We start from the raw sequence: 27,082 nt of genomic DNA, 5'->3' as shown, positions 1-27,082 counted from the left end.
GTGATCCACCTGCCTTGGCCTCCCAAAGTGCTGGGATTACAGGTGTGAGCCTCCGCTCCCAGCCCCACGGTGTTTAGCTTGGTTAGGCACAGAGCCTTGCATGAACCAGCACCTCGGGGACCCCATGACGAGGTCAGAGCGGGTGAGAGGCACGCACCAGTGTGACTGAGCCACTCGCTGGGACTCTGGGGGCAGCGTGGTGTGGCTTGAGATCAAGGAAGTGCCTGCAAGTGGATTCAACGATGAGACACTTCCCCGGCCCATAGGGTGGAGGGGTTGGCTGGAGGGGTTGCCTGTACTTACCAGAGACGGTCCCCGAGCGAGCTTGATAAGCTGAAAGAGACGCTCAGGAGAGCCCTGACAGAGCTCCCCAGGCTGGAAAGGACAGAACTCCCCACTGGAACTTTCATTTTCAAAGTTCAGCACCTCAGTTAAGTAATTAATAGGTCTGGTCACATTCACAGCTCTCCAAAAGAGACTGACGGAGCTCTGCTTTTCCTCCGGAAGTGCTTTCATGGCAAGCCCAGAGAAGCCCCCTAGGAGGCAGCCTGTCATCCAATAATCACTTCCTCTCTCAGGCCCAAATTCCAAATCAGCTCAGCAACGGGCAGGGCGGCCCTGAGCCACGTCCAGAGGTTGGGATTTGCTGACTCCTGGAGGATATTCTGAGTATAGCAAGTAAGTGAACTCGCACAAACAATGCGTTCAGCAATGGGAAGAAAACAGCTGTTTTTGTCCGAGAAGTGTCTGGCATACCCAAGACTTCTTAAAGAGAGGAAAATATTAACCTAGAGCATAACAACCCCTTTCTCTTTTCAGTCAAAACCTAGGCAGACTGTGTTGATATTAAGTTAACAAGTTCCATGGGCTAATACCTTCCGAATGAAATGAGAGGGTTCTTAAATTAATAGATGAAAACTCCCCTTCATACATCAGAGAACTAAGGAAAGGTAATTGCCCCCAATATTTATTTTCGATTTGGAAAATCCAAAGCAAGAAGGCTTTGAAGAAGTCAAGATCTGATTATAATTCTAGGCTCGGTGCCAATGGGATAAATTATCTGGCAACTTTTTTTGCACAGTTATTGATTCTATTTGTCTCTGACGCCAAGCGCCCAGCATGGCACAAAGCCTCACAAAGTGCTCTGAAAAGGGTGTCATCTCCACACCGTTGATAAGGCTCAGAGTCTCTCCACGGCCATAATGCAACCCCCTCCTCCCCAGGGGGCTGTTGGCACCTCAACCCACTAAGGGATCAGGAAGTAAAGTTTGCCAGTGAGGAGCCTGGAGACTTCAAGCCTGTTTGGCCTTGGTGTTCTTGTGATTTAGTGCCCTGGACTGGCAGGTCTAGGGACTTTTTGCTCTAGACAAACTTTTTAAATAGGCCAGGTGCAGTGGCTCAAACCTGTAATCCCAGTGCTCTGGGAGGCTGAGGTGGGAGGGTTGCTTGATCCCAGGAGTTTGAGGCTGCAGTCAGCCATAATCACACCACTGCACCCCAGCCTGGGAGACAGAAGAAGACCCTGTTTCAAAAAAATTTTTTTTAATAAATATAAATTTAAAAAATAAAAAATCCCAACACATGCACACACATACATGCACACACACATACATGCACACACACACATGCACACACACACATGCACACACATACATATATATGCATGTGCAAAAGGTATGCCCAAGCTATACTCTGTTTATTTGAGTTTTAATTTACAGAAGTTTTCAACCTGGCCAGGCCTGGAATCATGGAGAATGGGCTGGGAATGGGTCTGCAGAGGTTCCCAAGGACATGTTTGAAAAGCATCCTCCACCTGGGAGAGCTGGGTCAGAATTAGCACACTCTAGGAGAGTTGGGGAACAGCTAAGAGCGGGGCACACCAGCTCGACTAACTGAGCCTGAGCCAGTGGGAAAGTCCTCATAGCAGTGGTCACTGGAGCACGAAACAGGGACATGGCTGGCTGGGGCTTCTTCCTCCGCCCCTCCCCAAGCACAGGTGGGCATGCCGTGGTGGGGCTGGGAAAAGGGCCTATGGCCAGGGAAGCGCAGGATGACAACAAAGGAACGGTCAAGGCCTAACAAACAGAAACAGCGATGCAAATTGCCTAGGAGATGGAGCGGCAGTCACTGGAGCTGGCGTTGCCCAGACTTTGGTTGGCTTCAGGGTGACAGTTCAAGAAGGCAGCTCCTCCTGTGGGCCAATGAGCTTGCTCCAAGAGCAGCCCTTTCCAGCTGACGCCCAGAGTGACCCAAAGGCTCTCCCGGAAAGTCCGGTTCTAAGACGATACAGCTGCCCGTCATGGAGCAACCTGCCCAAAACCACAGGGGGAAAAAAATCCAATAACCAAATCCCGGTGACCGCACCCTGTCTGCAGTTACTCAGAACTCACTGGCCAAGGTCCAGGGAGCAGACCGAGTCAGGCTGAAGTCTATCCACATTTAATTTTCAATTGAAAATGGAAACAAGTCAAGCCAAGACAAACCCAGGGCCCGATTTAACAGCATCTACTGCCATGGCAAAGGCATTGTCATGTGGGGTGCCACAGATCAGCCACCACCACCCCAGGGAAAGGTTGACACCACCACATCCAGACACTTTTCACTCACCTTTCATATAGAAGCTCATCCACTGCATAGCAGCTCAATGGTATTGTTACTGTTATGTTCTTTTTACAGGTGAGAAAACTGAGGCACAGGTTAAGTGACTCACTAAGCTCTCACTGTAAATGGTGGGGCAGGTTTGAACCCATGTGTCTGGCTCTTTGGTTCTACATGCGTTAATTCTGATTATAGTGAAAGTCTGAATGGCTAGAAATATTTGGAGATTGTGCCCGGACGACAGCTGCAGAGAAGTGACCGTGGCTGACCCTGGACAGCAGTGCTTGGTCTTGCTGGGAATCGTCAGGTCCTCTGCCAGGCTTCCCTGGGGAGCACCAGGTGAGGTGTCATGGATTTGAGGTCCTCTGTACCGGAGGCAGGACGCAGACACCAAGAACACCTCCAGGCAGGTGTTGATTCGCCGGCGGAACATTTGCAACGTGCTCACCCCTGTTGTGGGTAGGGGATGTGGGAATATTTGCACTATTGGGTTAGACAGGGCTCAGAGGGGAAGGCATCGTGGAAAAGGATTTGGCTTGAGGAAGGAACACAGGAGACATGGCCATGCCATAAGAAGGAAGAAGCCTGTCTTTAGGTCAGGATTTGACATCAGAAAAGAAGAGATCACTCCAGTGAAGGGCCAGGAGACCTGCCTCCCAGGGCAGAGAACTCCCCGCTCCAGCCCCTCCTGGGGGGACCCTCTCCAGCTGCAGACCCCATGGTGGGTGATCAGGGATGTGATACCTTAGATGGGTCCCACATCCCCTTCAGACGCTAATGGTGTTTGGTTTTAGCCGACAATGCTCCTCCAGGGTGTGGCCTCATTTCCAATGTCCAGCGTCCTGGAGTCTCGAGGTAGAACCTTGAGGACTACCCTTGTTGCCCAATCTCATGTTTCCCTCTAAGGGAAAGGCTCATGTCCCCACTGCCAGGCAGCCCCTGACACAGGGGACTCTTGTAAGCAAGTCAACACACACCATGGATGTGCGGAGGGACTCAGAGGTCTCTTGGTTGTGTCCCCTGTACCGAATCCCGCTTGCACAAGGAACTTGACTTCTCTGAACATTTATTCCTCCTCTAAAAGATGGCCATCATTAGGCTGGGCACCTATGTTAAGTAGAATTTTAAAAGATTGATTTAGTGAAATATATACAATAATAATAGGCTTGGCCCAGGGTTTGCAGGGAGAGCGCGAGCTTTGGGAGGATGTGACACATTTTTGGGTATTAGAAGATGACAGCAGGCAGAAGCAAGATACCCTAGAGGATAGGCCAGGAGGTCCCCTCTGAAGTCTGCCTGTCTGGAGACTTGCAAGGCAAGAAGCAGGTGAACGAGAAACAGGTGAAGGTGGAAACAGCTCTCCCCTCCTGGCGACTCCTCTCCTGGGGTAGCCGGTGCTCCTGGGTGTGTGTTGAGCCTACTGCATAGAACTTGGTCTGATCAGATACAAAGGGAGAAGCAGGAGTGACAGGCACAGTGGAAAGCTGAGCACCCCACAGACCTGAATTTGTATCTTTGTTTAGATGCTCACCAGCCATGGACCTTCAGACAAATTCCGACTTCCCATCTGCAAAGTGGGGTCAAGAGTCGTTAGAATGTTTGAGTGAAGAACACAAGATAGAATGCATCAAATGCCTGGCACACAATCCATCCATTCATCCTTGGGTTTTCCCTCTTTTTTTCATATTTATTTCTATTTGTATTTTTTAGAAATAGTGTCTTGCTCTGTTGCCCGGCTGGAGTGCAGTGGCGAGATCATAGCTCAATGCAGCCTTGACCTCCTGGGCTCAAGCAATTCTCCCACCTCAGTGAGGGGGTCCATGTGTGTTCCAGCATGTGTGCATGTTTTGGAGGAGAACCTTTCAAGAGGTTAAGAGCCACTGCTCTGAAAACAACTTTTCCCTCAAAGACCACCACAATCAGGCATGTAGTATGTCTTGGGGGTGGTCCCGGTATAGCAGTACCTGGGGGTACATGAGTGTGCAAAAGTGGTGGCATTTGTGGCGGCATGAGAACACACCAAGTTGGGCTAAACCTTACTTTTACAAGTAATATGCACCAGGCTCTTGTTACCAAGCACTTTTGGAGCACTATCTTCCTGTGTGCTAATATATCCAAACACTGGCCATCACAGATATTTTTGTTAATAGATCTATTATGCAGGCGGAGGCCTTGACAATCAGAGATTTTGTGGCTAGTCCAAGATTGCTCAGCTGGTAGCCTGGTGGCCTGTTATGCAGAACCGGTGGCCTGTTATGCAGAACCCCTGCCTTCAGGTGACACTTGGTCCCACAGGCATGGTGAGGGGCCTCCAGTCTGAGCTACTCACTCAGTTGGTGGAGGTGACAGAAAGGAGTCCACGACAAGGATTCTACAGCTTCCCTGGCTGGAGGAACACCTGGTTTCCTCCAGGTCTCCCACTATTCTCTCTTGCTCTTCTCTTAGACCAGATACTGGTGTCAGTGGCTTATTTAAAAATTGCTCCTTTGAATAAACATTCTGGGTCCTTGGCCAGAAGGCAACAAGTGCAAACTTGGTAATGGCTCAGTGCCTGCCATCCTCCTGAACTCCCCACACCACACAACAGAGTCCTTTCTATCCAAGCAGTAATCACAGAAGGAAATTGGTTTGCTCGAAGAGAGAAAAGGTCTCTGATGTGAAAGGCAATGGGAAAAACAGGACCATGAGATGAATCGATCTCTGGATGGCCTCAAAGCTAACGTGCTTGAGGGGAGCAGGATTGGGAATGGTAAGCTACCAGGACAATGTGGAGAAGGAAGAGAAGGGAGAAGGATGGAAAGTAGGGAGAAGCAGAAGTTTAAAAGTGGTTGCTCTCTGCTGGGAGAGCCTGCCAAGCTGGAAGCACAGATCCCCCAGACCCTGGACATTGGAGTTCCTTCCTCTGGGGAGCAATGGGCAGGCGTATGCTGCTGACCTTGTTCTCATGACCTGCATGCCCACAGCCAATGTGTTGTTGATGGAATCTGAAAGGCTGGCACTGGAAGATGCTTAGTGAACGGTGACATGGCCCATTTCAGAGACAAGATTGAATTGAGCCCTTTAAAGCAATGGAAGGGAATACTAGACTGGGAGAGCCCCAGGAGGTAGAGACCACATCTTATTCATCTTTTTATTTTCAGGGTCTACCTCTGGTATGTAAATTGATGGATGGATGGATGGAGGGACGATGGGGCAAATTGATGAGTGGATGGATGCATGGATGGATGGATGGATGGATTTGTAGATGTGTGGGTGGATAGATGGATGGGTAGATAGGTGGGTGGATGGATAGATGGATTAATGGACTGGTAAATAGGTGGGTGGGTAAATGGGTGGATGGATGAATTATGTGGTAATTTGGTGTGTGGATGGATGGATGGTTGAATGGATGGATGGGTAGGTGGATGAATTATGTGGTTTGGTGGGTGGATGGATGGATGGATGAGTGGGTAGATGGATGGAAGGTTAGATGGGTGGATGGAGGAATGGATGGATGGATAGATGGATGGCTGGTTGGATGAATGGACTGGTAGGTGAATGCATGAATGGATGGATTTTTTAAAAAGGAAGTCAAGGGTAGATTCACTTCTGATGTACTCTAGGCCTCTTTCCTCATGTATCAAGTAAGGCAGGTCAATTTAATTATCTCTAAGATCACTCCATGCTTTGTCATTTCATATTTTTATGGTCTCATGATTCTAAGCTGCCCAGGATCCAGGGCTGATTTATGGGGCAAAAGAAGTAAGTGTCAAAGTATCTGTCACCACTTAGCACCAAGGAGGTAAGATTCCTTAAAAAAAAAAAAAAATCAGATAGAGCAAAAGAGTACTGTTTTCTGAGACCGCAAAGAGGCTGATGGCACTTCTATTCATGCACCCAAAGGTTCTAGGGCCTGAAGTGGCCCCCCACCCTCTCTAGCCCCCCTGTGAAGAAAGATGCTGGTTTGGGGCAGCACAACACCTGCAGAGATGCTAAAGCTGTTCTCCTGCCCTCACATAAAAAATGCCAGTCCCAGTCAACAAGGAAAGATCCTGACACTTTTATCAGCATTAGAAGCAGTTCCCCAAAGGTTGATGCTCAGTGAAGCCCCAGGATCCATGATCTCAGAGGTACTTACAGAAATTTTCACCAAGTGGAGCAAACATAATTTTAAAATAAATAAATAACATGTCATTATACCCTAAAATGATTTCTAGGTAATCCTTAAACACAGCCTTTAAACTATATATTTAGCAAAAAGGAGATGGAACTAAAATGGTTTGAGTGCTGTGTAGTTTGGGTCTTCCAGAAACAGATACCAAGATGGGATTAGACACCTGAGGGATTTATTGGGAGACACGGTCTGGAAGGGGCCAAGAAGGTGGGAGAACCCTCAAGCTATGGTGCAGGTCTGGCCCTGTGAAGGTCAGAGGGAAGGAGGAGGAGGAAAGGAAGGAAGCTTGTCTAGACACTGCAGCACAGCTCCAAGAAAGTTCTAGCAAGGCTCAGGGAGAGTCCTTGAGCCACAGCTGTCTGTCAGAGAAATCCCACATCTCTCTGGAATGGGCCTGTCTTCGCATCCCTGTAGGGCCCAGTCACCACCTGGGAGCAGCTGTGGTAAGTGTGACCTCCAAGCAAACCCACTAGTGGATCCAAAGGACCAGTAGATGGGCTCATCCTCCACCCGGGTAGCACACTTTCACAGCTGCCATGAGTGCTCTGTATGGGGCCAGAGACTTCCTAAATGTCTCCTTCAATCTTCACCTATTGCTGTTGCACATCGGTATTACTAGCCCATTTTGCAGATGAAGAAACTACATTTCAGAAAAGTTAAAGTACTCAGGGATTGTAAATGACCAAGCCAGGACTTAACTCTCTGTAACTGGCTCCCAAGGCCCTGCTCATCACATCCCAGTCTCCCTGGTCACCAGAGCCCTGTACTGAGAAGAGGAGTCTGGGGTTAGCTTTTGAGAGATGGCAGAGTGAGGTCAGAGTGTTGAATGTAGGGAGCAAGAAGCAGAGGAAATGAAGAGAAATGCTCTCTGGGTTAGAGGATGGAGGTGACACATTGACCAGCAGATGCGGGCAGCTCAAGCATCCCCACCTCACAGCCGTCTTGGGTGAAGCCTCTTGCCCTCTCCTGATTCAATACTTAAATAAGGACCATCCAGGCATCGTGAGAACCATGGCAGGGAGAGGTGCTCATATGTGGTTCCTGGGATGAGAAGGAATGCAAGCTCTAAATCTGTGCTGTTTGCAAACTAGAGAAGGCGGCTGGCCTTCTGAGGATAGCCTTTTTCCTGGGCTACAGCCTGCCCGAGGGCCAAATTTCCTTCCCTGGTCTTGCAATGATGGATGGAAGGACACTGTGCACTCAGCTGTCCCTCCATGATGATCAGATGGTAAACACGGCTGCTGAGCAGTGTGGTCTTGCTCTCCCTGCTCTCACCAGCCTATGCTCGCAAAGGCAGAGAATTGTTCTTTAGATTTAGGGAGAAGTGGGAAATGCAGGAAGAAGGAAGAGCTGTCCGCTTCCTCCATCCATGCAGAGAGAGATGTTCACATGGAGGCCATGACATCAAATTGTGAATGCCACACATTTTCAGGGGATTAATTGACTCTCAATTTAGGAGCAATAAGATTCCTCAGACTGAAGCAACTTGAAAGGCACTTTTACAGGTACCTGTAGAAATTTTTAATGGAACAATCAATGAGCTGTGATTCTTGCCACATTTGCTGTCACACTGCCTCCAAGGATTAAACCTTGGGGTGACCAGCCACCCCCGCAACTCTAATGAGATGGGAAAGAGCCAAAAAAGAGACCTTTCAACCCAAGCCCTGCTCTGCATCACAGGCAGCTTTTATCTCCATAATTAGGGGGCTCGTCATGCTTTTAAATAAACTACTGGAGCCCAGGCTGGGCACTCAGAGGGGAGCTGACTGTGGGGAGTCAACAGTGGGGAGTGTGGAGGAGTGGGATCTCACAGCCTGTCCCTGGGACGGTGGGAAGTGAGGTATCCTGGGAAACAGAGGCCTTCCACAGAAGCTTCTTTCCAGGTAGGGAAAGGTGTGTGGACTTCGGCAAGTCACTGATTTTGTGGACATTATGGGAAATTACTGCATTTTTCACTTATCCTTAAATGTAAACAGGTAACATGGAGGTTCCAGATGCATTTTTTTTTCCTTTTAGGAGACAAAACCAGAACTCTTTAAATCCTCTTTCTTAAACATAGGAATAGATATTCAAATTCGATTACACTGAGATTGGGAGAAAAATGCAGAGTTGGGTAACTCACTCTTTGGTGGAGGCTGCGGGACTCTTGTGTACCGCCAGTGAGCATGTGAATTGGCACAACCCCTGCAGAAAGAAACAGAGTGATCATTAACAAAACTACAAATCCACATGCCCTCTGACCCAGTCATTCATCTTCTGGGAATTTGTGCTGCCGAGACACTTTTAAGATGACATGTGTGTGAGATAATTCATGGCAGCTTTGCTGGTGATGGCAAATACTTGGAAACAAACCTAGATGTCCATCAAGAAAGGATTAGTTAAATAAAGCATGCTAGATTCAAACAACTACTATGTGGCTATAAAAAGGAATGAGGAAGCTCTCTGTGTACTGATGGGGACAGAAGTTCCAGGACATTTTGTAAGGTGGCTGAAAAACAAGGTACAGAATATTGTGTATAGGATGTTACCTTTCATGTAATAAAAGGGGGAGATAAGAGTGTGTGTCATATTTGTTTGTATTGGGATACACATATTCTAGAATACATATGCCTCCACAAACAAAGAAGTCATCTGTGGGAAGGGAGCCCAGGCCGATGGGGGAGAAGTAAAAGAAAGGAAACCCTTTTAGACTTTTAGATTTTGAAGCAATGTGAATGTCTAGCATGTTGAAAATTTTCAATGAACAAACTGATCTGCCTTAGATGAAAATATCCAGAATAGGCAAATCTCTAAAGACAAAATGCAGATGAGTGGTTGCCAGAGTCCAGGAGGAGGGAGGAATGGAGAGGGACTGTTTATTGGGTACACAGTTTCCTTTAGGGGTGATGAAAATGTTGTGGAAGTAGGCAGTGGTGAAGGTTGCACAACATTGTGCATGGACTAAATGTCAATAATGGTAAATTTTATGCATGTATATTTTACCACAATAAAAGGTAAAAGTCTATTTGTCATAATGGCTACATTTCAAATTCCATAGGAGGATTTCACTGGAGCTTCATTGTTAATTCAAGAATTCTCCCTTCTGTCTCTAAAGCAAACTCGGAGACATTTAGAGTTCAGACAGGATCCACTAAAGGGTATTTCCAAAGTTCTGCTCATTTCAGAAAGCTGGAGTGCAAATCTGCATTCCAGGCATAAACTATGAGCTCTTGAAAAACATGGGCTCACAGGAACCCCTATTTCCCTGAATTCATCAAAAGCTAGAAGCCAATGAGTGCACGGCAGTAGGGGTGGGATGGGGCCAAGGGAATTAGTCAGTGGCTTCCTGAGATGCCAGATGCTGGAAAAAACAAGGATGTGAAGCCATGGTATGTCCCCGGGGCACTGACCCACCGGGTGCAGGGACTGTTGAAGAGACAGAGGAAAATGTGACTTCCACAGAGCAGAGAAGCAACTAGGTAACCAAACACACAGACCCAAAGACAAGACATCTTTATTTTCAGGGATGCTGGTGTCCATCTGTCAGAGCCCTGAGTAGGTCCAAGTCTGCATCACCATGCCTGGCACTCCACAAAGTTCCATGTCAAGCTGCTGGTTAATTGAGTTACCAGGTTACCTGGGCAGACAGATGATTACGTATCATCAACTAAGCACTAATGGGTTAGGAACATAATCAACCCATTCGAGTTGGGAAAAGGAAGTCAGAGCAGAAAATTCCGAGGTTGAGCCTATGTTCATGACCTCCCAGTAAAAATTCGATTTCTGGATATGGCTGTTGGGGAGGTTAGTTTATAGAACAAAACTTTTCAACATATTATCTCATTCATTCCTCAAAATTAACCTATGAGTAAAGGCTTCTGTGTTATTGATTAGGCAACCAATATTCTAGGATTTAAAAGTGGCTTCCCCAACTTGCTCAGCCTGTCAATTACCAGACATTAGCTTGAAATCCTTACCTTTCTCCAACATACTATTCCATCTTCCACCATGATTCTGAATGGTGTGTGTGTGTGCACATGTGTATGTATGATCCAGTCTTCACCGCTTATTTGCTGCATGGCTTCGAAGATATTATTTGTCCTCTCTGTGATTCAGTTTACTCACCTGTAAGGTGGAGACAACAATAATGCCTCCTTCGTAGGAGGATAATTGTGGGCATGACACAGAGAATGAATTTGAAGCAGACATAGAGGGCCTGTGACCATAGTAAATCAATGCTAGCTGGGATTATTTCAAAAATAATGCATAGTTGTAACTGCAGTAAGTTCTCTCTTATCCAGCATGGTTGAAAACAAAGTTTCCTGATTAAGAAAAAATGCTGATAACTATATTTGTCACATATATCACAAGTGCTTATGTTTCAGAAATTTAAACATAATAAAATATGCTGGAGTTGGATGCTCGATAGATGCTTTTCTTGGACAATCTAGAAGGCCTTTGGGCATCTGGTGGCACCTTATAATGAATACCAATTTAATTTCCATGCAGCTATACAGGTCTATAAAATGATACAGGCAGTGGAAATGGGTCACAGAGAATTTACGGTTACAATGTGAAAACGTCAACCCAACGCCATGGTCTACTTCGTGCTTGGAAGCAAAGCCTGGCCTGGATGCGGTATGCACTCATGACTCAACCTTCTGTTGTCACTTGCTGTTTTTGGATTCTTCCAAGTTCAGAGTCAACACAAAACTCTTCCTTTAAAAGAACAGCTTGGCCCCAGGAGGCTGCTGAGTGACATGTCAAGCTGTCCTGAGAGCACACTTGTTTCCCAACCACCTGAGTCATGACAAATTGCTTGAGGCTTGTACCAGAGTAAAATCTGAAAATAGTTCTTCTCGCCCTCCCTACCAGACAGATGCTTCCAGAATCAATCACCGAATGGTGGATCTACAGCCAACCACCCATTCTCTTCAGTCACTGAGGCAAGTACCTTAGGGGTCCTCATAATTTAGGGAGAAATTCAGTCTCATAACTTCTCATAAATCTCCTAAGAGAGCACAAGGCCTCTCCTCCAACCTGATCAATCTCCTTATTCTTTCTACAACTCACTAGGCCCATTTCTACCACCTGGTTGCTAATTCTCTTCTCCTATTGATATTCCCAACCTCATCTCTATAGCCCAAAGCATTAGCAAACTCATATCGCCCGTGGTGTCTGCATCATTCCAAAATTCCGTCATATTTTGCCTTACTTCCCAGTATCAAAGCCTCCTTGGTCTATGTTGTGACTCCTATGAGCTCCTTGAAGGAAGGATCTTTGTTCAATATGTCCTTCTGATCCATATGGTGCCTAATATGGGAATGGGCATTCAAGATTAAGTGTAGAAATGAATAAAAGAATCAAGTGTGATAGAGATCATTGGTAAGCACTCAACTCTTCTACAAATGATGAAAAATACTGAACTGTCCCACAAAAGGTTTAATTTAGCACGGCACAGAACACTGTTTCTCAAACTGTAGCAAGTATTTGAATTCCCTAGAGGGCTGGTTAAAACAGAGATTGCAGAGCTTCTGACTCAGTAGGTCTGGATGGGGCTTGATAATTTGCATTTCTAATGCTTTCCCAGATGATATGATGCTGCTGGTCCAAGGACTACATTTCGAGAACCCCAACCACGCATGGATTGTTGTCAACTATGAATCACAAGGTTTGAATACTAGTTCCAGCATTGCCGTATGTGGCCAAGGGACCTAGGGCAAGTAATTTAAGCTCTCTGGGCTTCTTCAGCTGAAATTTGTCTTGTATGATTGCTAATGTTGCCTTTATCTCCAAAGTTATCTGAGCAGAAAAGGTCTAAAGTACCCTTCCTTGTGTCATCTGCAGTGCTATCATCTTCGTGAAATCTTAGGCAGCAAAGGCACCAGTCAGAACAACAACCACTTTTCAAATCTTGAACTCACAGAGATCAGCCCCAAGTGATGGGCCAGGAAAGAGCTCAGTAAAAGAGGAGAAAACTGAGGCCAGGACTCAGGAAACTCACAGGGGCAGGAGATCCCCTTGAAGGAGGCCAGACCAGATTCTAGTATGGACTCAGAGCCTGATCTAAGTTGAGATGCTGTCCCTGTGCAGCAAGTCCTGAAGGAGTTTTTTAGGAAGCTAAAGTTGCGGGCTCCACAGAACCCAGTGTTGGCTCCATGGCCAATGCCCCAAGAGAGATGATCCTGGGACCAGATATAGAAAACGGGTCCTTCTCCTGCCTCTAGAATAGATCAAAAAATTGTCCCTTTGTTTTTCTCTTTGGCATCTCCAAGGATGCGTTTCACTCAAGAATGTAATCTTCACCCATGACTGAGTATATGAAGAGGTATCCATCCTCGGACATACTCAAGTGGGGAGAATTACCAGGACTGGTTCCATATCCTCAAAAGGAAAGGGCAAATATGGAATATTGACATACAGAGATGACAAGCCAGCCCCCATGGTTGTCTTTAGGAGACGATAATGTAAAAATTAGGGCCTTGGCATTCTTAACACTGACACCCAATGTATTTCATGTAAGACCCATTCTTAACTTTTGTGTTGAGCCAGATTTCCAGGGTTTTGTCTGCTGCCTTCCCTGCAAGCCCTGCCATCCACTGAGACCCAACCTCAGCCATTCTTGGCACATCAGCCCATGAGAAGTCTGCCACTCTTTCTTCCTAAGCAAAGCAGCATCCTTCAGGGCCTGGAGCTCCTGGACACAAAAGCCATTTTTGGGAGGTAAGTAGTGTAGCTCTCAACTAGTGGGTTAAAAGGAGGGTTGATGTTCTTTGGTCTTAAACATTTTCTCTTAGTCACGCCCATCTCTATTCTGGTTCTTAAAAAAGTTTCTCAATTAATTTAGAAAGTTAGTGACTAACCAGATAACCATCAACATAATGAACACGTGTGTTACACCTTGCATTCCTATGTGTTCTCTCATGTAATCCCAGCTGCTTTGTAATATTAGGTTGGCGCAAAAGGAATTGCTGGTTTTGCCATCTCTTTTCATGGCAAAAACTGAAATTCCTTTTGCACCAACCTAATACTTGCTTTCTCTAAAGATTTATGGTCATTTTTAACAGTGACTCACAATCTAGATGATACAATGGGGAACAGCTAAAAGCACAGAAGGCAGAAATATGACTTATGCCTTTCAAGGCCCTTCCCATGTGTTTTCAACTAGAGGAAGTCAATCAGACTAGATGTGGATAAGGGTCCCCTTATCCACATCTTGGCTTGTGCTTGGCTATGGCTTCAGAAGCAACCTAGATTCAAAGAGAACCTCCTTCCAGGCTCCCAGGTCGAGGGGCTCTTCCTGAGGAGGTTTTTCAGGGACAAACGGTATCTGGGACAGAGCTAGGCAGTTAACATTAAAAGTATTTTGGAGTAAGATAGCACCCCTCGACACTGTTGCTTAGACAAGGTCAAGATAATTTTTCTTCCATTTCCTCTTGCAATCTCAAAAAGACAGGTGTGATTCTTGTTGGCGTTGAGGAGAAAAAGTGGCCTATTCAAGGCCTCCTCCACAACAGACTGACTTGATTCTTCCATTCAGCTCTCTGCCCATAAGGCTGCTCTGCCTCCTGAAGCCTCTTTCTTCATCCTTCAAGGAGTTGTCCAAATGCAAATTCTCCTCCTGTTGATGGCTCTGCATTGGTGTCAATTGCTTCTGATGGAAACACTTATTGTATACAAAAACCTAGCCCCAAACCAGGAGAAAACATAATCTTTGCTTGTATCTAGTATTTCCAATTTTTATGCACTTTCCCATTCATTCTCATAACAGTTCCAAGAGCTGGGTAGAAAAGCTGTTTTCCAGGTGAGTAAGTTGAGATTCAGCAAAATCAAACAATTTGCCCAAGGCCACGCAATGTTTTGCCCAGTCATTTTGAGTCCCAGTTCAGGAGGTAGGAGAAAGAAAGATGGGGAATAAGACTGGTAAGATTGGTCTTAAAGAAACATCTACAACTGTTTGGTAGCCTCAATACCCACACTAACCATACTTATATGCCTCACGCAAATAAGGTGAGCCAAACTCTGAAAGCATTTGAAAAAGGAAAAATGCTTTATCCCTGAATAACCCTTTCTATTGTTTTAAGAGTTCTGGAAAACAGTGAACACTGTAGGATTACTGCTTGTGGATAATCATCCAAATTGATCCAAAATGTTCTTCATTGACTCCTGAGTCAACTCAAGTCAATGTCAATGGAAACCAACATTCACCATCGCACCAAAGCTCATCTCTACCAGGTTAAAGCAGCCATTGTGTGCCCATCTCCCTGCCAAGCCCTACTGATTGCTCTGTTTATTAAATCTCTACTGGCTTCTGTTTTGCATTTTTATATTCTGCCCAACAAAGGATATGCTGTTCTTCACTAAGATCCCTTGATTAGAAATCCAAGACTGAGTCATCTTGCCACTCTCACCAATGCTAAACCCTGTTCCTGGATTCTCATCCACTTCAACTTCCTCCTTCATTCCCCTTATGAAGAGGGGATCTGAAATCCGTATGTTTCATATTGTCATACATATATGCACATGTATAAACGGTATATCCTGAAGGCCTGAAGATGGGGAGAGGGAAAGTGGGCAGCTGGGACCTGCCATTCTCCTGATATTACATGGTGCCACAAAAATGAGCTTCAGGCATTAGCGAATAATCAGACTCTGAGTTCTAGATCCAAACTTTTACACAGCATGGGAGAGAGCCAGGACTGGCCAGACTCCATTGAGCAAACAGAGAAGGCTCTTGTGATCTCGGGATTTAAGGATTAGATTTCCTGGGGTGGGAAATCACCATCGCACTATCAAGCCCATCAGGAAAACACCTCAGGGGCTTCACCAAAACAGGGAAGCCTAGTATTCCAGGTGCAAAAGGCCCCTGCCTTGGCATTGCGAACATGGTGGTCCCTGAGGGTAGCGTTTCAAATTTTGCCTGTGAGTGCCACTGTGTTTCAAAAGCTTCTCCTCTTTAAAAATGGAAATGAATTGTCAGACTTCTCAGAAATACCGAGTAGAAGCTCTTTCACAGAAAGTCAACATCATTGATATCACTCTGATAGGTGATCTAACCAGTTCTCTGGCTGCCGGACAGGGCCAACCTAGGACATCTCCGAGAGAGGAGATATTTCCTTTATCAAGATCTCCTGAGAGGAAACGTCGTTCCCCCTCATTTCAGCCATTTCGGTGTCTAGTAATTATTCCTACCCGGAAATGTCTTACAGAGCCAAGTCAAATCTCACCTATACTCGTGGAGAACATTTCTTGGATCTGGTCCTCAGGACAAGGTGGGAACATGTTATTCTGTGAAGATCACATTCACAGGGAGGCCCAGAAAATGTTCTTATTAATACAGATAGGAATCATTTTATCTGTGAAGACATATTGTGGTTGAAACCATATATTCATTTCTCACCAAGGAAACTGCTTTTATTGCATTCAACTTTAATAATGAGATAGCTACTGAGAACAAAGTCAGAACGCCTTGGTTGTTTTTATCTCTCTCAAAACAAAATAAAAATGTTATTTTGTTCCCAGAACATAAAAACTCAAGAACCAGAATGGTAAATAGTATTTTTTAAATTTTAATTTAATTTTTTAAGACATAATGGCATTGCATTATTTAATATCTGTCCCCAGGAGATGATTTTCTGGTGAAAATTAGCAAACCAACCCAAACTTGAGAGCTGGTCACCTGCCATCTCTTCGTGCTGTGAGATGTTCATGACTTATTTGGAAGTGGCTCTTATGAAAGTTGTAAAGTCGTGACATAGCTACACAGGCTGTGTGGAGAATTGTGTGTCATATAGAATCAAAGCATTTTACTGCTAAAAAAAATAACTCTGGAGACAACGTGTAGGCCAGATTTCTCATTGTGCACTAAGAAGTCTGAGGTCTGGGGACTAGGTCTCTGGCCACGTAGTGTCTGCTCTGACATGTTTCATTTTACAAGGAGGCCTCTCTTGGTTCTTGTGTCCACACAAACCCAGAGTGACATTTTTACCTCCACTCTCCAACTCAGCGTTCTTATTTTGACAGAGATTTTCATGTCCTCGTAATTTAAAATCCATAGGCTTGGCCAGTCGTAGTGGCTCACACCTGTAATCTCAGCACTTTGGGAGGCCAAGGTGGGTGGATCACTTGAGGACAGGAGTTTGAAACCAGTCTGGCCAACATGGTGAAACCCTATCTCTACTAAAAATATAAAAATTAACTGGGCATGATGGTGCACACTTGTAATGCCAGCTACTCAGGAGGCTGAGGCAGGAGAATCGCTTGAACCTGGGAAGCAGAGGTTGAGTGAGCTGAGATTGCGCCACTGCACTCCAGGCTGGGTGACAGAGCAAGACTCCATCTCAAAAAATAAAAAACAAACAAACAAACAAAAATCCATAGGCTTATGACTCTGAAGTGTCTTGCAACACAAGTAAGAGAAACCCAGTCCATTATCCCCACAACTCTTGTCACTTGAAAAACTATGCTTGGTTTGATGCATCATCCAAGAGTATCCATGGCCAAAGGATGGACAATAAAAGATGCATCAAGACATGAAACCACCAAACAGGCATTGATGAATAACATGGGATGAAACTCACAGAGAATCAGGACGAGTTGGTGTCTGTTTTGTTTTTCTAAACTCCATGTAACTCCTCCCAGACTATTTGTTTCTTTCTAAAGATAATCTTTCTTACAGCAGCAGGGACTGTGACCTTTATTATTCCTATTATTATTCTGAATGTGACCCACTGGCTGGGGACTGAATGCAGGGAAGACCAAGGGGGAGAAATCTGTCTACCTTGTACCCAAGACACTTGGCCACCTGCACAACATGAAGCAAAATTATAACAAAGCATTTCATTGACCAACTGCAAAAGAGCCCTTCCTTCTTCTCCACCCTCTCTCCCCACCCTCTGGCAAAAGCTGAGTAAATAGGTACATTTGGTGCCAGGACTAGCAGGTCAACAAACTCCTGCTTTGTCAGAGGGACCTGGGACTCAAGTCAAGAGGACTTCGCGGAAATGCCATACTTCCCGCTCCACAGGTGTTTGAGCCTAAGGATTAGAAGTAAAAGTGTCTCAAGGAAACTTGCCAAGAAGATATGCAGCAGACACCTGATGCTAGGGTATGGCCTGGGACCCCCTGAAAAAGTGAGGTTTTACTATCCCAGCTGATCTCAACCCTGGCTTGTGTATTGATGAGGGTGACTTCCCCTGGAAGGGTTATCACAGATCCCCAGACTCGTCTCTAGCAGGATAATTTGAAGATGACCCCAAGATTCCTGGGCCTTGGTGTTCATGCCCTGTATAACTCTCCCACACTCGAGGGTGGGTAGGACCTATGAATACGATGGAATACCACTCCTCTGATTAGCCTGCATTATAGGGCAAAGGGGAAGGGATTTTGCATATGTGACTGAAGTTCCTTATCAGTTGACTTTGTTTTGGGACATTATCCCCTATCAGCCTGATTTCATCGGCTGACTTTAAGTTAATCAGAGTGGAGACTACCTATCCTGGGAGGGGCTGACCTAATCATGTGAGCCTTTTGAAAGAAGGTCTAGAGGTCAGAAACGGAGAAAGTCGGAAAGATTTGAGGCAGCAGAGACATTCTCCCATTGGCCTTGAAGAAGCAAACTGCCATGTTATGGAGAAGGCTGTGTGGCAAGCGAGTGGTCTCTCAGAGCTGAGACCCTCAGTCCCACAAATGCAAAGAGCAGAATTCCATCAGCAACCAGTGAGCTTGGAAGCAGACTTCGAATCTCACTCACATCAGAATCACAACCCTGGGCTGACCTTGAGTTTAGCCAGTGACACCCGAAGCAAAAGTCCCAGCTACTCCTTGCCTAGATTCCTGACTCAAGGAAGCTGTGGGATGATAAATACAAGTTGTGTTAAGCCACTAAGTTTGTGGTTACATGACAGAAAACTAATGCGACATCCTAGGAACTGCAGAGAGGAAACGTACCCACATTTTCTCCATATCCATGTTTTCTAGACCCACTTTTCCCCTCAAGGTGAATCCTCAAAGTCAGGGCTTGTTTTATACACAGGCCTGATGAATTGCTGCATGGATGAGAGGCAGGTGGTGGGGGTCCTGGGAAAGGCTCATAAGATCTCTAGCTGTTGGGGTCATCAAAGGTCTGGTTGATCATGTAGAATGCGTTCTAGGAAAAGAAGCTCATTAGATCTTGTAGGTGATTAATCCTTTGATGTTAGACAATCGAATGATTAGACATTGCTAATTTAGACACAGACTACATTAATGTCCTAAATTTGGGAGTAGCTGTACCAGAAAGCAACATGTCTACCAAAAATCCCTAAAGCAAGTGGCTAGCAATGTCTGAACTCAGAATCAGACCTGGGGCATGAGCTGCAAGGAGCATGATGCATTCCTATGCCTGGGGGACTATTCTCATATGTTATTACTGATGCTAAACCTGTCTCTCTCTGGCTTAGCGTTTAGAACTTAACAGCTGGAAACTGCATAGCAGATTATGTCATCTAGTTCCTGCACTTAACAAATGAGGAACTGAGGTCCAGAGACATTAGCTACTTTTCCCAGAGCCACACAGCCAGAAGTGACAGAGGCAAGACCAAAACTCAAGTCTTTCAGCTACTTCCCATCTGCTCACCTTTCCTGTAGCACAAAATGAGCCAATGGTTGCCTGTAGGGTAAATCACCAATGCTCTCCAACAGGGCATCCATTTCAGGTCTTGCTTCAGTCTGAACCCAGCTGTCCTTGCTGTGCCTGGAAACAGGACACAGCTCTCCTGACAGGCCAGCTTTCCTCTCATGTTAGCTGTGCTATCAGCTCTAGCATCTTTCATTGCTAAGCAATGACGAGGTGATTCAGCTGTCTTGAGACCCAAACCTTACCGGGTGGCTTAGTTTCCTGTGGCTGCAGTAACAAAATACCACAGACTGGGTGGATGAAAACAACAGAAGCGTATTATTCTCTCACTGTTCTGGAGGCCAGGAGTCTCAAATCCAGGTGTCAGCAGGGCAGTGCTCCCTTCAAAGGCTGGAAGGAAGAATCTTTCCTTGCCTCTCCCAGCTTCTGCCGGTTGGTGACCATCCTCGCCCTTCCTTGGCTGTGGCTGCATCACTCCAGCCTCTTCCTCTGTTCTCACATGGCCTTCTCCTCTGTGTGTGTCTGTGTGTCTTCTCTTCTTTTGAGGACATGAGTCACATAGGGCTTAGTGCCCACCTTAATCTAGCATGAGCTCATCCAAACTTACCAGTTACCTTGGCAGAGACCCTTTTTCCAAATAAGATCACATTCAGAGTCTTTGGGTAGACACGAATTTTGAGGGGACTCTGTATAATCCAGTACACTGGGTTTTATATGTGCGCCCAGAGCTAATCTCAACCAACTTCCCCAAGAGTAGAAATACTTGGTAGGTGCAGCCTTCTCTATCACTTCTGTTCGTCGCCCAGTCCCACCAGACATTAGACAGAGCTAGAAATCACTTTACAGAGCTGTTTTAACCCATCCCCCAGACATTAGACAGAGCTAGAAATCACTTTACAGAGCATCCAGCCAATGGCTGTTAATCCTGCTCCCCCTGAGAATCACCTAGGGAGAGTTTAACAACACCAATGTCCAAGCCCAGAGATTCTCATTCAGCTGGTCCGAAGTGTGGCATAGGCATTAGTAGTTTTTACAGCCACACCGATGATTCTCATATGGAGCCAGGAATGAAAACTCACCAATTGCTGGGTGCGGTGGCTCACGCCTGTAATCCCAGCACTTTGGGAGGCTGAGGCAGGCAGATCACCTGAGGTCAGTAGTTTAAGACCAGCTTGGGCAACATGGTGAAACCTCGTCTCTACTAAAAATACAAAAAAAAAATTAGCTGGGCGTGGTGGCAGACACCTGTAATCCCAGCTACTCAGGAGGCTGAGGCAGGAGAATTGCTTGAACCTGGGAGGTGGAGGTTGCAGCGAGCCGAGATGGCACCATTGCACTCCAGCCTGGGCAAAAGAGCCAGACTCCATCCCAGAAAAAAAAAAAAAAAAAAAGAGACAAAAAACAAAAAAAAAATCTAGCCCAAGTTTTTAGTTTTCAGATGAAAGATTCCAGGCAGACGAGCCTTCAGCCATCACTCTTCCCTCCGTCTACTGCCATCAGTAAGCCTTTAAGCCACCAATTCTCCAACTGAAACGTTCTGCCCCCTCTAGATGGGGCAAGGCCCCCAAAGTTGGCAGAACAAAGTCCTTGTGGTGCTCCACACCCTTTACTCATGAGGGAGAAGCAAATAAGACCCCTGCATGACTACTAGGCAAGACCTGCATGACCACCAGGCAAGCGAGGTGGCTGCCGTCACAACCTCCTCATCAGTGAGTGACACACACTCATGACCTCTGGAACAACACAGTGCTTGTGTAGGCTTTGCACACTGTAAACTGCTCTGCAAATGTATATCATCACTCTCATTACTTTATTTGTGGTAGCAGCCCCTCAGCCTCGGCAACTTTGCAAAAGTTCTTAAGTGTATACTTCGCCCACTTATTCATTTGGTTTCCACGATACTTGTTCTTGGGTCTCTTTCTGGCCACTATTCTATTTTCTCATTGGAATTGCACATCTTTTAAAAGCAAGAGCATTTTTGTTGCCTTCTTTTTAATCTTTATGCATTCCAGTACTGTACTCGAAACAACAAATTCTTTCCCTTGCCCAAGATGGTGAAAATATGCCAAAGTATGCAGCAGAAAGGTCTGCCCAGCGCCTGAACTACCATCAAAAGACCCAAAGTTTTTCTTGTGAACAATACTGTCTTTTGGGACCAGTAAGTCATTTATGAGCTGAAAAACAACAACAACAACAACAAAAACAAGCCATTGAAAGATACCAATGGAGGCAAAGCAAGTCCTACCGCTCAGCACTGTCCAAGAACTCCAGGCACCTTCCTATCTCATTTTCTCTCTTTCTTGGCTCCAAATGTGGGAGATCCCAAGATCATGAGAAGGAATCATGTGACCAGAAACAGGCCTCTGCAGCTCAGTCAGTGACACATATAAAAATGAAGAGGCAAAGAACCTTAGGAAAATAACTTGTGTTTTTTCTTTTATCTTAGTTCAGTCCACATTTTGGGGCAAATGTATCCAAATGATAAGTATATACTACTCTATGCATTTTAAATGATTTAACACATGAAATGACAAGAAAGGGCTGGCTGGAGTCCGGGAAGAGTGTCCAGGCAGGTCTGGGGGCCACTGGCCTCCCCCTATTCACAAATCTCATCACAAAGCAAATTGCCGCTTCCCAGAAGGTCTATGGGGCTTACACACCTGTGGCCTGTGCCACAATCTCCTCTGCCGTTGCCATGGAGTCTCTCTCCTCCCATTTCCTCCCTTCCTCCCTCCCTATCTCTTCCTTACCCCTTCCCCACCCCTTCTCCACACCCCTTTAAGTCCTGTTCCTGGAAACCTCAAGGTCAATCTCTTTTTTAGATTTGGTGGTTTGTTTTCCTGAGCAGAAAAATGTGGATAAAGTCACTCCTGGGCCACCTGTCTGTGAGGCTGTATGGAAGCTGCCTACTGGTTTGAGGAGAGGCTGCTGGCTTCTTTCCTTTACTAAGGATTTGCTTAAGTCAGCCTTCCAGGATCCAAAAAAGAGCCAGAAAAGAGGTAGGCTTTGGTGACAGAGGAGCTGAGCACTGCATTGTGATAAAAGTCACAAACATATCACAGTAAAATCATCACTTTTTTCTTCTTCTCAGCCAGCAAAACAGCTGAGGCACAGACTAGATGGTTAGTCCAAGGACCAAGACCTGGCCAGCCAGAGGGACCAGGTGTCCAGACCCCGGACTGTTTTCAATACAGTTATACAATGAAATCAAATAAATGGATGTATTGATTGCTTGGCAATTAATGTGGGAACAATTAATTTGGCCATAGGATAGGGGCTCATCCCCATGGACGCTTGAGTGTCCAGCAGTGATCTCTGTGCTCCCACCAGCAGCGGAACCCCACTTCCTTACCCTCTGACCCCACCATGTGCAGTGCCCCCATCCCTCAGGGTCAGGCGAGGAGCCATGGAGGAAGTTTGGGGGACACAGCCATGGGGTGCAGCAGGGAGACTGCCTTCTCCCACTGACCACCTGCACAGGCTGCCCTGGGCCTTCTGGGGCAGGAGCTATGAGGACAGGTGGGCCCAGGGAGGTGTGCTGGCCCCAAGAGCCAGGGCTAGCAAGGAAAGGAAGCAGGAGTCTCGGACCTCAGGATCCAGAACCTTGCCCCTTCCATCAGCTCCTTACCCATCTCTGAGCCATTGGCTCATTTGACTCCAAGAGGGAGCACTGGGCTCCTGGGTTTGGAGAGGGAAGGTTTCAGAGTGGTCAGAGAGTTCTCTCCAATTTCTGAAGTACATGAGTTGGTGCCCAGCTACTCCCCCAACACTGTCTGTTTTCACAAAAAGAAAATGGGTGAGAGGTACCAAGAGCAAGTTGTCTTCGAGTTAGGCGTGACAAGGGCCTTCTTGTCCTCGAAGGTATTTCCATGGCAAAACAGAAAGCCACAGGACAGAGGGGAGGTCCTCCTCCTGCAGACACTCCTTAGCACATCAGAAAACACAGCCTGACCATTTGGGTGTGGCCGTCCTGGAAGCTGGGGCTGAGACCAGCAGGGTCATTTCACGCTTGGCTTCTCTGGCCCGGAAAGGCCAGATACAAAGGCCACCCTTTGATGCGTGGGCCACCCTGGGCTGACACCCAGAGGGCTGGGCTAGGTTTGGATGAAGTCCCAAGGCTGTGTGGGCATCAGTCCATGGGGGTCAACCCAATAGTACCTGTCAAGGTAAAGCCCACCTGGCTTCAGGGAATGGGAGGAAGCGCCACCTAGTGGTGAGGATGAGAGCCTGGCCTGGGTGGGAGGAGGGCTTTGACATTAGGGAGACCACCCACATTGATTGATCTGCTTTTCCACTCCTGAGAGCCTCAAGTAAATATCACACAACTGAAAACAGTGTCTCCAAGCCAGACTAGAGGGCTCCCAGATAGAGCTGTCAGCCCACTGTGGAGGCTGTCCAGTTCACTGTGCCTGACAGACAGCTGAACCTGCCCTGGACAGCCCCCAGTGACCAGCCGAGGGGGACAACTGAGTAATGACCAATATCACAGGGTGCTGCCTTGTTGTAGGGAACCAGGAATTCAGAGCATAACCGCCTTCTGCCTCTGTGAGGAAGGTTCAAGGTCTTAGACACTCGTAAACTCAAACCCTGTCCATTTTGACAAATTACGTTTTTCAGGGCTGTTACCCCATAAGAAGAACAAATTCCAGAAAAATTAAATTGTATACAGTCAGCTGCTTTGCAGCTTTTATAGAGAACTTCTAAGATACCACCTTCTACATGATTGTGAGATATTGTTCCAATTTTCCAGATGAGAAGAGTGAGACTGAGAGGTTAAATGTTCATTCAGATATGCCAGAGGTGGGCCGGGTGTGATGGCTCATGCCTGTAATCCTAGCACTTTGGGAGGCTGAGGCAGGGGTGGGGGATCACCTCAGGTTAGGAGTTCCAGATCAGCCAGGCCAACAACGAGAAACCCCGTCTCTACTAAAAATACAAAATCAGCCAGTGTGGTGGTGAGTGCCTATAATCCCAGCTACTTGGGAGGCTGAGGCAGGAGAATCACTTGAACTTGGGAGGCAGAGGTTGCAGTGAGCCGAGATCGCATCATTGCACTCCAGCCTGGGAAACAGAGCAAGAGTCTATCTACACAGCTCACTGCGGACTCCATCTCCCAGGCTCCAACAATCCTCCTGCCTCAGCCTCCTGAATAGCTGGGACTACAGGCAGGCACCACTCCACCCGGCTAATTTTTTTTTAGTTTTAGTAGAGACAAGGCCTTGCTACGTTGCTCAGGCTGATCTCAAACTCTTGAGTTCAAGCAATCCTCCCACCTCAGCCTCTCAAAGTGCTGGGATTATAGGCAGGCGCCATCCTGCCCGGCTAATTTGTTTTAATTTTAGTAAAGACAAGGTCTCGCTATGTGGTCCAAGCTGGCCTCAAGCTCTTGAGTTCAAGCAATCCTCCTACCTCAGCATCCCAAAGTGTTGGTATTATGGGTGTGAGCCACTGCACCCGGCAGAACTTGTTACATCTTAATGCCAGGAAGGAAAAAGCAAGCAGGAAAACAAAAACCTTAATGCTATTTGAATACATCCCCTTTAACAAAACCAAGAAGCATTCTAAGCAAGGACGGTTCTGTCCCCGGGCCCTGGAATTCTCCTGGAACCTGGGTAGATTCAAAAGATTTAGAGAGCCTCAGAATGTCCTAGCAGGTGCTGGTTACATGTGTAGGTCAGAGCTTCAGAAACAGACCTAACTCAGACTCGCAAGTGTCAGCCACCTGGAAAGAGGGCTTTGCAGGGAGACAGAGCCCAGCAGATCGGCTGAACCATGGGGAATCCTAGGCCAGCCACTGATGGCTACTGTCCTTGTCCACTCACCCATGAGTACATCACAGAATCCACTACAGAAGGGGATCGAGGAAGAGATGGGAGAGGGAGGTGTCATCAAGAAAAATAGTTTCTCTTCCAGAATGTTGTTAGGACAAGCTTACACAGCCAGGGGCCATGGGAGCCAGAACAATAGGGTAGGATGGAACAATAGGGTAGGCAGTCCCACAAAAGGGTAAAATGAATACAGCTTGGATAAGATCCCATTGGGGGCCCGATCCCAGGCCTTATAACCTAAGTAAATGGCTTCCTCCTCCCAAATATGCAGCTCCATGCTGCTGAACACAATTTCCTCTGGACCATGACTTGACCCGCCACTTCCCCAGGCAGCTTTCGACTCTGCCTGCCTAAATGGCCTCCTTCAAGGCAAGGCTCATAGAGGACTCCACCAGAACCCTCTGCAATGGGAACAATGACCGTGTCAATCCACCAGCTGCAATGGCAGGTGCCACTCCTGCTGGGTCCCTGAGATCCCAGAAGCAGAAAGGGCTTCCTGACGCCCCAGACCTGCAAAGGCCCTGAGGAACAGTGTAGTCAGTCCCTTTGTGACCAGGGGCCACACACATCCCTTACAAAGTGGCCATGGCCTGAAATGCATGTAATTTATTAAACCAAAATACCAATGTGCAAAGGGAAATTGGCCACAGGATAATTGAGACTTACACCCATATATGGAAAGAGAAGTCATTTTGTCATGTGAATAGCATCCCCCAATGCATCCATTTCATGTACGTAGGGCTTTGTTAATTATGTGTGCTTAGAATGAAGGACATCTTGGTTCTCTTAACTGTAAAATAAAAGAAGGGTTGAGATTTTCTCGTAAAAAAAAATTTTTTTAATGCCTGCTGGACATGGTGGCTCATGCCTGTAAACCCAGCACTTTGGGAGGCCACAGTGCATGGATTGCTTGAGCTCAGGAGTTTGAGACCAGCCTGGGCAACATGGTGAGACCCTGTCTCTACTAAAAATGCAAAAAAAAAAAAAAAAAAAAAAAAATAGCTAGGCGTGGTGGTGTGTGTCTGTGGTCCCAGCTACTCGGGAGTCTGAGGTGGGAGGATTGCTTGAGCCTGTGGTGGGGGGTACTGGGGATGGGGTGCAGAGATGCAGTGAGCCGAAATCACGCCACTGCACTCCAGTCTGGGCGACAGAGTGAGACCTAGTCTCAAAAAAAATTAAAATGTAAAAAAAAAAAGCCATTAATCTAAAATTTTCCAAAGCCTAATTATGAACCACTGGAAGGGGGAACTTCAGGGCTGGGTGGGTTGTGCTAAGAGTGAGTTACTGCTTACGACTGGGGGAGGGTGAGAGGGGAAGGAGTTCATCCTGCATGCGGGGTGGGGGTGGAGGGTGTGCATGAATGTCTGTCTGTGGGAGTGTGCTTATGAGTATGTGAGAGTGTGTGACAATGGTGTCACAAATTGGTGTATACACGTATGTGTGTCTAGTGTGTGTGTGTGTCTGTCTGTCCGCCTATCTTGGGGGTGAAGGGCTTGAACATATAATCAATTCTTAGAGATAGACTTATAGAATGGAAATGATTGAGACCTCTGGTCTCTGGAAGTCCTCTTCTGGGCGGATTCTGTCATTGCATTTCCGTATGCTGCAGTATCCACAAAGTAGAACCTTGTGATGCTCTCATGTTCCCTTCCAGCCTGCTTTAGGACATTCTGTGTTCTTAAGGAAAGTTTGGAGGCCGGGCGTGGTGGCTCACACCTGTAATCCCAGCACTTTGGGAGGCGAGGCAAGTGGATCGCCTGAGCTCAGGAGTTTGAGACCAGCCTTGGCAGCACGGTGAAACCCCATCTCTACTAAAAACAAAAAAATTAGCCTGATGTGGTGCCCTGTAATCCCAGCTATTTGGGAGGCTGAGGCAGGAAAATCGCTTGAACCTGGGAGGCAGAGGTT

At 46.6% G+C, this 27,082-nt stretch overlaps 1 long non-coding RNA gene across 1 annotated transcript; it reads left to right on the top strand.

The window, feature by feature from the left end:
• Positions 1–9,178: 9,178 nt before the first annotated feature.
• On the top strand, positions 9,179–22,585 carry LOC134809262 (uncharacterized). Its single transcript, XR_010154569.1, has 6 exons — positions 9,179–9,251; positions 11,606–11,676; positions 12,321–12,401; positions 13,283–13,453; positions 22,195–22,345; positions 22,438–22,585. It is a non-coding gene; the product is annotated as an uncharacterized LOC134809262 (long non-coding RNA).
• The last annotated feature ends 4,497 nt before the right edge of the window (positions 22,586–27,082 follow it).

This window comes from Pan troglodytes, chromosome 22 (assembly GCF_028858775.2).
Source record: "Pan troglodytes isolate AG18354 chromosome 22, NHGRI_mPanTro3-v2.0_pri, whole genome shotgun sequence".
Taxonomy (NCBI): domain Eukaryota; kingdom Metazoa; phylum Chordata; class Mammalia; order Primates; family Hominidae; genus Pan; species Pan troglodytes.
Note: the sequence above shows the minus strand (reverse complement) of the source record. Positions and strands in the feature narration are given on the sequence as shown.